The sequence below is a fragment of the Ammospiza nelsoni genome, chromosome 6, assembly GCF_027579445.1.
Source record: "Ammospiza nelsoni isolate bAmmNel1 chromosome 6, bAmmNel1.pri, whole genome shotgun sequence".
Classification (NCBI taxonomy): Eukaryota; Metazoa; Chordata; class Aves; order Passeriformes; family Passerellidae; genus Ammospiza; species Ammospiza nelsoni.
In genome coordinates this window covers 36,160,110-36,173,547 of record NC_080638.1, presented here as the reverse complement: position 1 = coordinate 36,173,547, position 13,438 = coordinate 36,160,110, and the positions used below count along the sequence as shown (strand labels likewise).

The 13,438-nt window shown below is 34.3% G+C and overlaps 1 protein-coding gene across 6 annotated transcripts in view; it reads left to right on the top strand.

Annotated features, from left to right (window-relative positions):
- Positions 1-13,438, top strand: part of NOVA1 (NOVA alternative splicing regulator 1) — a 141,251-nt gene that overhangs the window by 120,567 nt on the left and 7,246 nt on the right. The window lies entirely within an intron of this gene.

The window sequence follows — 13,438 nt, the reverse complement described above, 5'->3', positions numbered from 1 at the left end:
AGACTGCTAGATGCATTGTCAGCCCTCTGCATGCTTTGAGAACTTGTCAGGTGGTGAGAAGTCATAGACAGGTGAGACAAACCCACCAATCATAGTAGGTCTCTGCCTGATTTGAGGGAAAAAGGAGTGTTCTTTGTATACAAATCATGGAAGCAGGTTGATGAATTGCACTATAGAGAATAAGATGTAGAAGGTTTTTCCTTTTCCAGAGGTTAGCTGCAGCTGTTGGGACCTTTGTCTGACACATTGCAGCCTAGATTTCAGATAGTGTATATCAAAACAATATGTGACTGCATCTTATTCAGTAGTACTATCCCCTAGTTTTGGGCTTGTAGATATTTTCACATTTATTGATTTTGGGTTTGGTTTTGGATATTTAGATTGGGTTGGTTAGCTGGTTAATTGTTTGGTTTTTTTTTTTTTCCTGAGAGCAAGTTGGACCTCCTGCAAGTAATAGCAGATATTAAGAGGCATGGTTTGCAAATAGTGGATCAATTGGACTATTGTCCCTCTAAGTCTAAGGGTTCACTGGTCTGTGACCTGCCAGTGATTTACATTTGAATCTTTGCAGCCTTGAAGAGTATTAGTCTGGGGTACAGAGGGTCTGCTGCCTGTTTCATCTTCTGTTTTCCCCTGCTTCTCAAATGGCACCTTAGTGAATGCAGCCTTAGAGATCAAAGTATTGCTGGACTATTTCCCCCCACCCCTTACATTATCAATCAATAATACAATTCTACATGATAAATTACTCATGCAAGTGAACTTACTACCTGTGATTTGGATGGGGTTAAAAAAATATGGTTGGAATTTTTTTATTTCTTTAAAGCTTCTGGAAGCCTGCAAATGCAGTGCAATGTAAATTCTTTCATATTTTTAGGTAGCATAGTACATGAGCTCAGTGCTTCTCAGCTTTTTATGATTATCGTTATTGTCCACTTAACAAACCTAAAAATGCAATGAGAATTGATTGACTTTATTCTCTTAGTAGTAGTTGTAGTAATCGTGATAATAAATTAACAGCTGCCCCCTACCCATGAGATACTGAAATGCAGTCTCCATGTGGGCTCTTTTAAAGTGTTGCAGTTAGGGAATTAGGCTGGCTTATGAAAGAGATTAGACTATGATTAATGGCATTCTGTAGTAAAAAGTACTGAACCAAAATACAATACCTTAAAATCTGCAGACCTGTGCACATGTATAATTAAGTGATGCAGAAAAAAAGAGAAATCAAGTAAAAAGATAATAATTTCCTTGCAGAAAATTTGTTCATAAGAATAAATTTAAAATATTTAATAAAACTGTAAATATAGTCCAGAACCAGTATTATCACATTGTTTTACAAACAGAAGGAAATAACAGTTGTTTGTTGAAGACATTTCACAGGTTGTATTTCACTTGTATGCCAGCAATGGAGGCTGTTTTATAGAAATTTCTGTTTTAATTATGTGATAAGTAATTAGATAATAAATGATACACATTACCAGAAAAGACTGATTGGCTGTGCAAAATGTGGTTGTGTACTCTGATGGTTGTCTTTACTGCATCCAATTTCAAAGTAAACTGTAAGTTACACCTGCCTGGCATTAATAGGAACTCAGGTGAATCAGGGTAAGAAAAGGAAACTGCAGCTTTGTTAGGATGAAATTTATGTTTTGAAAACTGAATTTAAGTGATATTAGAATAATTAATAATGCATTTATGCATTTATTTTACATATGCAAAGGATCACATTGAGTATTTGTTAAATATAAAAAAGGGACAAATGTATTGTGAAATAAAAAAGGATTAGTTGATTTAATTTGATTGATTTCCTCACCTCCATCTCATTTTTGAGACAGCTCTTTCATTTTTTTATTTTTTCTTTTCACATTTTCAGTATCTTTTCTCTAAAAATAAATTGTCAGCTTTTCGAGCAGAAGAATATGTTTAATTACTCTGTCTGTGAAGAAATTCCTTCTCATGTCCAGCCTGAACTTCCCCTGGCAAAGCTTGAGGCCATTTCCTCTTGTCCTGTCCCCAGCTGCCTGGGAGAAGAGGCTGACCTGCCACCTCACTACAACCCTCTTTCAGGGAGTTGTAGAGAGCAGTGAGGTCTCCCCTGAGCCTCCTTTTCTCTGGGTTCCCTCAGCTGCTCCATGTGGGACTCACTCTCCAGACACTTCACCAGCTTTGTTGCCTTTCTATGGACATGCTCTTTCTTGAAGTGAGGGGCCCAGAACAGAGCACAATACTTGTGTGTGGCCACCCATCCATCCACCCATTAGGGAAACCACACTAAGAAAACTATGTCCTTTTTGTAATCAAAATTTCTAGTAATTATTATTTTTCATGACCTAGAGAGACATGGTTATATAAATGTTTTCTGCTTAACTGTCCTCCCTTTCTTATTTGAAAACAATTTTCAAACAACATCTAAGAGAGTGTTCCTGGGAATTTCATTGAGTAGTTCTTGCTACACAAAATCCTATTTTATTAGTTAAGGATTAATTAATACAGAAACAATTAAGCTTCTGCTGCTAGTTATCTAATGCCAAGCCAGGGGTTCAAAGTAACCATAACCCTTGGTGCTGTTAATTAGTTAGTTCATCTAGATGGACCAGGTGCATTTTGCAGGAGCCAGATTTCCCTCTGCATCATATTTATTCCACCATATTTATTTTGCACATATTGGTTGATGATAGAATAAATTTTATCTTTCATATTACACTAATTTTGTGATCTTGGAGTAAAAGTGTATGTGCAAAACTGGTGCCAGGTTATGCCAAGATGCACCATTAAAAATGCCCTGTTCAGTCTTTTCTCACCTCTGCATGTTTAATGCTTAATACAGACTGGCTATGGAAGATAGTTCTCAGACCAAAGTTACATTATTTAGATTACATAATATTGTTAAGAGCAGAAATCTGATATCCAAGAAAGGTTGGAGAGTCCCATGAAATAATTTTGTAACAGAGTGTGGGTTTTGTTCCTAGATTTTGAAATGAGAACATCATTCATTTGTTCTGTGCATCAGGCTTATTTTTGACATGATTGCAGCTGGGAGATTCTAAGACATGATGGACCTGGAAGGAAGTGGGGGCTCCACTCATTGTGTCTGTAGAGAGTACAGATTTGTGCATGTCTTTGTGCGTGAGGTTTTTTTTCTTATTGGTTTTAAAATAAGCTGAATTGCAAAAATATGATTTAAAGAGGCACTTGTGAATGAGTAGCTTCTGTACTCTCTGCCTAAGCTGAAACTCTTCACTAGATACTCAGTGCAAGAGGACTGCTCCTACTTACAAGTAAATCAAGTATTAGGCATTCTTATATAGCAACATATATTTATAGTACAGAACTCTGTGTGCATATAAAAGTGTCTATAGTTTTGATATATATTCAGATATTTGCTTAATTTATTTACTTTTCTCTAAGTTTTCCTATTAAATCATATGTCTGTGGGAATGCTGAGAAGGTCTTTTGTTGTTTTGTTTCACAGTGGTTTTTGGCTTTTTTTAATTTTTGTGTTTAGTTAGCATGCTTAAAATATTCCTCCTTTTAGAAGATATTTGGCTCCACCATCTTATCATGTGTTTATATCGAAAGCAAAATGTGGATGTTTTCAGAAAAAAAAACTCATAAGAAAAATTGTGTTTATAAAGTTTTTAGGAAAACATTTGATCATTAGCTTTCTGCCATTTTTCCTTTTTATTTTTTTTTTTAAGTGAAAAACACCATGAAGCTATACAGAGCTGTCTGTAGGGGAAAACAAGAATAAATATGCTCTTATTTTCATGGACCTGAGACTTAATAGCATTACCACAAGGGTTTTAATTCTTGTGTGTCTCCCCTTCCATTCCATGGAGAACAGAGTAATTACCCCAGAATTTTAATTACAAATAGTGTAGGAGGGGACGTTAGGGTTTAGTATCATTATTTTATTTTATGGTCATGAAAACTCAAAGGTGTTCATTTAGACAAAGCACATTCAGCTAGTTACACTTTCTTTTACCTCCTTCTTTCAAAATCTATAATTTTTTTCGATTCCACAGATTCTCACTTAAAACTGTAATTTTCAGAATATGATAACTGTGATAGCAAAATTGGGGACTATTTGTGAGCATGACGATATTAGAGATAGTGCATTTTAAGAAAGGGACTAAAAACTGTCATATTTTCTGAGCACTTTACCCCCTTCCTTTGGGAGTTGCAAACTTGTTGATATGAGGAACCATAAAGTTCCTCTTGCTGATGATCAAACTCTCTCTTTTGGCCTCCCACAAAAGGATCACAAAGGGCTTTGAGCGAGAAAGAAATACCCCTTTTTTAAATGGTCATAATAAATTCTTGTTTTCCATGCCATAGAATCGAAATGGTTCTGCTGATTCACCTTGATTCCACATCCTTCAAGAGAGGGGTCCCCTGCAGAGGATATATAGTTGATAACTTAAATTTTGTTCATAATTGCCATATGATTGCTGTGAATTATTGTGATATGTATCTTGTAGAAATCAACTGTGGCAAAGATCCTCTGAAAAAACAAACAAAAACTCTTAACCTTCTTTTCTCCTGCCAGTCCTATAGATAGATTAATTAACTTCAAAATGTGGTTTCCCGGGGACTGATTTTCAGTATTCTTACCAGTAATGCTGAAGCATGATTTCGTACTTGGATTTAAATCCAAAATTAATTTAGAAAATGTTTAACATGCTGTTAAAATAATGTGATCTGGCCAGCAATGTCAGAACATAAAAATCTCAATGTGTTTCTAATATCCAGGGTTTAGTTTTTCCAAGGTTTCAAGTTTTAGTCAGTTTCAATGAAAAGTGTTATTGACAGAGAAATGGCAGGTCCCTCAGCACACTTCTATTGGCTGTTCTTTCCTCTGAATTTAATTAAATGACATAACTAATGCATATAATTTTCTGCATTTGTGTATTCTAGCCATATTTATCCAAGTTTATACTGAAAACTGGGCACTGTTGATAGCTGTGATGCTTTGTAATGTTAACAGTGTTTCTTCATCTTGAGAACTCATACTCCATTCAAAGGGCTATTTAAAAATACTGTTAGTTTTCTCTTAGACTTGCAGGTACATGGCCATTAAAAAACATTTTAAAAAATTAAAATAAAATAAAGGAAGCATCAGTCTCCCGGAAGTCAATGGAAAATTAATTCCTATGTTGTAGGCATAGGATAGAAAGCCATAGAATTTCTTCCAACGATTACTTTTCATCAAATGCAAGTTTTCTAGTTAAAATATAGCATGTCATTCAGAGCTAGTTTATGGAGTGCCTGTAAAGCTCATGCATGCTGACTTTAAAGTATTCTATGGAGGAGGGCAGAAATGTCCTATTCATTTCTGAATTTGCCTTCTGAAGCTTTATCAGGAAAGCAGCCAGTGCAATGCTTATTTGGACAATGAGTTTATAGCTATGAGGAGCCAAACATCTACGGATCTGTGACTGGGAAAGCATTAAAAAAGGGATGCACCCACTTTGCCTCTCTGTCTGTTAAGATTGATTAACTTTTGAAACTGGAGTGGCTTTTATGAGTTCATAAGTTAGATCCTGTCTAACGTAAAACAGTGTGAGTATTAGTGATACCATCAGTGAAGCATATTTAGTTTTAAAATAATAGACATTATCTATATTTTATGTCAATTATTTTATTTTATATTGAGAAGGGTTTCTTTTAGCAATTCCAATAAGGAAATTATATAGTTTCTTTCAGTTAGAAGTATCCCAAATTGCTATACTTAATACTTCTCTAAATATTCATGCATTTTCTAAACCCCTCCTTGTCTCTGTGAAGTGTTGGCAGGTATTCATAGGATACCATGCAACAAATTATATAAGAAGGATGAAAAAAAGAGAAATCTTAGATGAGGGAGGGGAAAATTTAAAGAGGGAATAGGGTTAACATTTGATCATCACTGAAGGTTTTAGACAATACTGGACAGAACTGATAATATTCATGCTTTCTGTCTTTTTAAAAATGTTTCATCTGAACAATGGCACAGCCAATATGGCTATCTAATTTTCTATGTATACTGCATTCTCTGCAACTGAGTGAAAATCTATTAATTTTTTCTCTTGTGTAATTTAGTATGTAACTGGCTCATTTTTTCTTTTTTTAATTATAAAAAAGTGAAAAGTATAAATGAAGCTTCTCAAAATGCATTACACTTCTTTGCAAATGTAATTTGAAGCTCATGAAACCTTAATGCATTAAATATGGAATGTTGTTTTTATGCTACTGAGAAAAAAATTAGAAAAGTTAAGTTTCTTCTCTATGTTATTAAAACTATGTATCATAGAGAATTCATGGAGGAGTTGGTCTGCTCCATTCCCACAGTTTTGAATCATATTTTCTTGAGGGGTACTTATGAAACTATTCAGATTTTTATGTGTGCATATGAGAGTGTAAAATTTTTATAATACTTTCTTCAGGACTACATAATCTTATAAAATCAGCCACCTGTATATATAACCAACATTATTTCAGCAATTATTCTTTTGGTGTACACAACTTGGCTATGCACACATTCTGCTTTTGAGAGAAGCCTTTCTATTTATGAGTTAGAGCCTACACACACTGGTGACAGAAGGGCAACTAAAACAGGCAGCAGAGAATATTTTTCTTGTTTCTTTAAACATGATTTGCTAGTTTCTTGCTGTGAGAAATTTGCATTCCAAATTACATCTTTAGTTAAAAGCATGAAAGAAAAATCTTAATGTTCATACTTTAAAGTGGGCAGAATTGTAATTAGGTAGTTACTAAAAGAAGTGGGAGTGACTTTTTTAAGTGCCTCAAAGAGTCAAGGTTTAATATCAAATGCTAATTGAAAAATAATATTGATTTAAGCCAAAAGAGCAATTTGTGCAAAATATCCTTACACAGTCTTATCTCTAGTAAATATTTCTCCTGCTTAGTTCTGACTTTCTAAGCTTTGTGGTTTCAGATGTAAATTGTTCCCGGGTATTTAAGTTGAAGCTGGGTTTCTCTGGCATGATAGTTTTTGTGACTAAAATGAAATTAAAAATGCAACCTCAGCTGAGAGAGGAGGTCTAAGAACTGGAGAAAAATGAACACTTGTGATGAACAGTAGTGTCAGTATTAGACCAAAATCCTCCTGCAGTGTACCAGCAGATAAAACCAAACATCTTATAATATCTATTTGCTATTTGCTCTGTCAATTTTTTATATTTGTAATAATCTAGTGTGATTTGAGACAAAACTCAGAGTTGCAGTATTTTTTCAATGTATTAAGTTAACCTTGAAATATCTTGGGAGAAACTGTAATTATGAGGTCAGAAATAACACAAAGAGGCAACATAGGGAAGTAGCAAAATTATATTCATCTTGAAATAATTGCAGGCAACATTTATGAAGGGAATACTACAAGTATATGTACTGCTTGTGATGAGAAGAAAATCATATTAACATAAACATGACTAGAAAAAGAAAAAGTGCATTATGTTGAGGAGCAAAGTAGCAGCTAATCTCCTTCTGTAATCCATTGCACTTGTTCACACAGTATTTCAGTTCTAGACATTCTTTTGCAGAAAGAGGCAAACTGAGTTGGAATGACATTTACAGAATTTAAACATGGTTGGGAAAGATGACAATTTATGGTCTAGGTTTATTTACCTGATGATCTAGCTAAAGTTACGAAGAATTGCTTTGCTTTTTATGCACATGTGCCTATTTTTGTAAATAAGTATCAAGCGGATTATTAGAAATATGTCTCTAAAAGATGTCTCTGTTCTGTCTAAGAATTTTCTCTGAAGCTGAAATGTATAATCCAGAACTGAGCCGCCAGGAATTTGTTCAGGAAACCTCTGAAAAAGTAAATTCATGTTTCAGCATGTGCATGAATCCAGTCTGGAGTGCAGTCCGGAGATACTGAAAATATTGAGAGAAATTCCAGTAGCTCGCTTGAGGCTATGTATGTGCAATGAGCAGAGGTTTGCTGTGTAAGGCTGCAGCTGAGCCCAAGTCTGACATGAGCAAACACCTGTCCAGAGCAGCCTTGCTGGGCTGCCCGCTGTATGTGTGGGATGACTCGTGACCTTTCAGTACCTTGTGCTGCCCTGAACCTGTGATTCTTGCTGGCTGTGTAGCCAGGGGCTTCCCAGGAGCTGCCTGATACCACGGAGCATGGCTGTGAATCCTAAGTGCATGCAGGCATCACCTTGCCTGTAATGAACTTAGTTGTCATTCTGCTTGATTTCAGAACTTCTCTCACATCCTCAGTTGGTCCTGATTTTCTCCCAGATTTTTGTCATAATGCCACTTACTTTAGGATGGATTGTATGGGAGCACTCACAAGCCTAGTGTAGCAGTGTGTTTATCTTGCCACACCAAAAAAAAAAAAAAAAAATCCTAGGTGATCCTATTGCTTACTGACTGCTCTCTACAGGAACTGGTGTGTTCAGAACACCTTCTCACCAAGTCTAAGCCTGTAGTCATATGAGCAGCTAAAATAGCATGAAATTTTCAGATGTAGAATCCAGAGGCCAGAGGGAGTTTTAAAGAGTTTAAAACAATTGAGGAGCAAGAAGACAGAAAAGAACAGAAAAGGATATGAGATAGAATGTATCAATATACAGTTTTAAGGAAGTTCAGTTGTTTGCTTTAGTGACTAAAATGTAGAATTGTGACAAATTAGGATGAATTTGTTAGATTAGATGGAATCTTTTCTGTAAAGTGTTTTTCTCTTAAGAAAAAATAAACCAGTATTAGACGAGTAATTGAAAAATTTAATAGAAGGAAAAAGAACAATTGTTACAAGAACTTCATGGAATGGGTTATAATTACACTGTTGAAAGTAAAAGAGGAAAAAGGAAACCTGAATAATAGATAAAAAAGATCCTTGGTTCATTAATCTCTGTGTAATCTCTTAGAACACTTCACAGAAGTGGAATAAATAGAGCCTGATGCATTTAAATATTTCCACTGTTGAATTATTTGGTTTGTTTTTTCCAAGTTTTGGCGCTATTTTGTATAACTAGTAGTATTTCTCTTCTGGTGTAATTTAGTGTAGGCATGTGTCATGCCACCATGTGAAACTTGAAACTTAAAATCATGTTTTTCAACCTTCCTAACAAACAGTTACTCTAATTGGTGTAACAGCCATATCAAGTGCTAATTCTTGCTATCTAGCCTGCATTTCATCCTTCCACTAAATTTATGAGTGTAGACGTTGTATTAGCAGGGTGGCATGTATGGTGTGAGTTTGTGATTGCCATCTCCCCAGTTCTGGAGACTGTAAGAAGTGGTAATATAACCAGACAAAATATTGTCAGAGAGAAGGAGGGCAAAGAAATAAAGCAGTAGAAAAGTGAAAGGGCGGAATGGGTGAAACTTTGCTATGGCTTGTTGGAGGTCTCTACATGAGAGGAGTGGGAATGAGAATTGGCAGGACATGGGTAGTAGTGCAGATTTGGTCATGGTTTGTCTTCCCATGAAACTATTCAGCATTTATTCATGGGCATTCATAGCTGCTCAGTGCAGATTATCTCACTGCAGCACTGGGGAGGATACGAATGGCAGAGCATAATCACCAAACATCTGGTGGATGCTAGGCTGCTCACTCAACTGTGCCAGGACTTTCAGTTTGGTAAATCAGAGGACTTGCCGGCAATTCTGACATGATATATGAATGCAGCGTGGGCTTATGCAAGGGGATTGTCAATAAATAGGAAAGGTTTAAGGAATTAGCTGATACAGGGTTTAGGAGTCTAGGATTTACATGAGCTACTCATGTGGTGAGTTAAAAGCAGTTTGAATTGTGTCTCTGGACACAGTGGTTGAGATCCCCAAGTACCAATCCTCTTCCTCCAAAGGGCAGAGTTGCATCAAATCTCTGCAGATTTCGTTGGGAGCTGAGGGCAGCAAACTGCTCTCCAGTTGGAGCCCTTCTTACAGCCCAGGTTTCTTGGACTTTTGTCAAGGCTTTTAAAAACACAGTCTTGTTTCACTGAAAATGTACACAGAGAAATTACTTTGTTTCTATTATATTTGTTATAGTTGGATGACTTTTGGGGGAAGAAGTATTATATTTTTGAGCCTGATTTTGAACTTTCTTATGCTAATGGAAATAGGATGAGAGTGATGCCTGTTGAAGTAGTTAATTTGCTTTTTGAGCAAGCAAATGCCATAACTGCAATCCTTAATTTTTATAAAACTTATTTGACATGAAATAAAGGTTGAGTTACTTTCCTTTTTTTCTTCCTATAGCATTTAAACAAAATAAATTACATGTGTTCCTATTTTTATGCATATTTAAGCATATGTTCATAATTCCTTTAGATAATCAATCTCCTTTTTGCAGCACAAGTTTGGATATAGCCAGGAGCATACACACAAACCTGGAAGCTTAATCTTCCTGCATAGTGAAAGATACCTTTATTGGATAGCTCAGAGCACTTATTTTGGGTAGCAGTTTCTCACTTCTGCATCCAAATCAATTTCTGAACCTGTTACCTGTAAAAGGAAAATAAGTGCACTGTCCAATTTCCTTGACAGACAAGGAGTTACGAACTTTTTTCAAAAATGGTGGTCACGTAGGTAACAAAACCAAATAGATAATATTTCATTTTTCATTTTCTGAATTGTTTTTTTATCATTTTATAACTTTTAACTTAGTGACCGTATGGATTTTAGGCTTCGACAGGAAAGAAAAAAAACCAACTTTGCATTATTTCTTTTCTACTGGCACCTACACTGCTGATCTAATATGTTAGATACTGTGTTATTGTACAGCACAAACAATGGTTGCCATAAATACTTGATATTCCAATATACAAACAAGGGAAAGATTTAGTGAATAAAAGAAATAGATCGAGATTTCCAAACTGGTAGCAAGATTAATATTCCTAATTAAAAAAAATCCTAAATATTTTGCTTTTAAAAATAATTGTCTAAATTTTTAAATGAAATTTTAAATTAGCTGTCCGAAATACAAGAATGTTACAGCTGAATATCTCAAAATAATACAAATGTTGCTCTTCATTTCAAGAAGAGCAGGATTGCTTATGTTTTAAGTAAAATGAGTAGAGATGCATTTATGTTTTGTTTAAACTGAATTTTCACTGGAATGTAATGTTTTTGTCCTAATATAAAATAGAGGCATATTGTCTAATTATTTAATGCATATATATTTTTAAAAGATGTGCTGTATGTAAATTACATGAAATATTCACCATGGCAGGGGTTGTATTTGAAAGGGTATTTTTGGTATATTCCTAAATTAATACCATTTAAAGGAGTTGCCAATAAAAGAAACAATAGTCTGTTTCAAAACCAGATATTTAGAAAAGGGTATCTTTATTTCTGAAACAGACAAACATATATTAATCCAGCACATGAAATTTTATGGGTTTTTTTCAAAATGCGTCATAATTTTTATGTTGTTTGCAATGCTAAATACAAAACCATATCTGGGCAAGGTGGGAGTGGGTGAGTAAGAAGAAGATCATTCTTTATCTCTCCTCTGATTAGACAGATAATTTTGCCCAATAACTAGAGCTGTTAGTGGTAACCTAATGAGCCTTTGTGTGTCAAGTGAGAAAAGTACCAGTTTCTCATTGTGAAAATCTTTCTTGTTGCATAGAGAAGAGTTCCTTTTCAATTTTGTGGCAGAATTATGCCATTGCTTTATTTTACTATGCCCATCCTTAAGAAAAATACCAACTATGTTAAAGTGACTTGGATTTTCATATGTTGCATATGTAATTGTAGCATTACAGGTGCAACAATACTGCCCTGGCATTAAATATCCTATTTACATCTGAAATCACATGTATGGTTTTGAGAGTGTATTTTTGTACTTTCTTATGTTTTTTAGGGTTTTTTCACTTAAATTTACGTAGGCACTTATGCCTGACTTGATCAGAGCTATGCATATTGCTTATTGAAATCTCCCACAGAACCTGTTAGTGTGTCTTAAACCAGTGGAGGCAAGTAAATGTTTTCTGTAGTAAGCAGCACAAAACCATAATAATGAGAGCTGTGCAGTGCTGCATAAAACAACCAAAAACAAAACTAACCCAAAACCAAGAACAAACAAGCGCGCCACCACCCCTCAAAAAAAAAAAAAAAAATTAGCAAAAATCTGGACAATTCTTCAAGTTAGCGGTTAGTTAATATATTTTATATCTAGAACTGAAATATCTAATCAAAACTGAGTTGTTTCATTCTTTTTATGATGGCAATTCTTAAAAAGGTTACTTTAAAATTACCAAATACCTTGAGCTACATTTTAAATTACTAGGAGGTGTCCTGACTTAAAACTAAGCCTGCCTGAAAATATATACAAAACATGTCATTATGTTTTTAATTGTATATACAGTGATTTTTTTTTATAGGACTATTTAATATATGAGTGGACAAAATTTTTTTCAATACCCTACTTTCACATTACCTTTAGAATAATTCAGCAGCTGATCATTTTTTATTTATTCTATAGAACGTGTTGTGCTTTGATGCCAATGAAATTCTGAATTAAAAATTATGCATATAATTTAAAACAATCCAGTGCAAAATACAGTATGATATATTATTTTTAATGTAAATATTGTGTAAGTGGAAAATATGAGTGTTTCTCAAGTTTCTAGTATGCTAGATTCTCAAAGATATGGTTTTCATGCTAACATAACCATTGGAAATATCTAAGCTTTTCTAGCTTTTAAAAACTTATTTGTAGGGCATGCATATTGGTTTGCAATTAGTTTGACTTTATAATGAGGCAGTAAAAAGAGACTATTACTAATAACATTTAGTTGTATTTTATTTTATTTTGTTGATAAGACTTAAATAGAATTTTGATGAAAGGACTAAAAAGTGTTGCCCCCTACACATATTCCACAAAAATTGGGATGAATGGATATCTGAACACAAAGCTACTAAAACCAAAACTTTTGTAAAATAAAACATCTTATTAATTCAATGTCCTAAAATAGACAGTACATTAAAACTTTGGGACACATTTGTAAAATGTATATTAAAAACAAAAGCTATGAAAAATATGTATAAATATTGAATTTGTATCCTGGACATCATTCTTCACTCATAGCAGTAAGTCAATAGGTAATAGATTTATTGACATTAATTATGTTGTGTCCGTTGAAACTTGTTTAAACAGAAGCAAAGTTACGATTTTTTAGGTAAATAACCTTTGTTTGAAACCATTTGGTAAACTTTTAAATGTACAAATGCTATGTTTTGTACTCTCAAATTCTCAGGTCTTAGGTACTCTTTCCTGTAAAATTTAATTTCCATAGGCTGAACAATAATAATACATTGTATCAGATAATGAATTTCCATACAGTGATGTGGGTCACAGGTCAAAGAATCAAGGTCATGTTCTGTTCAAGACCAGCTATTTCATCTGTCCAAGGTTTAGCCGAATGTTGCTTTGGTTGTGGTTTTTTGTTTGTTTGGGTTTTGGTTTGTT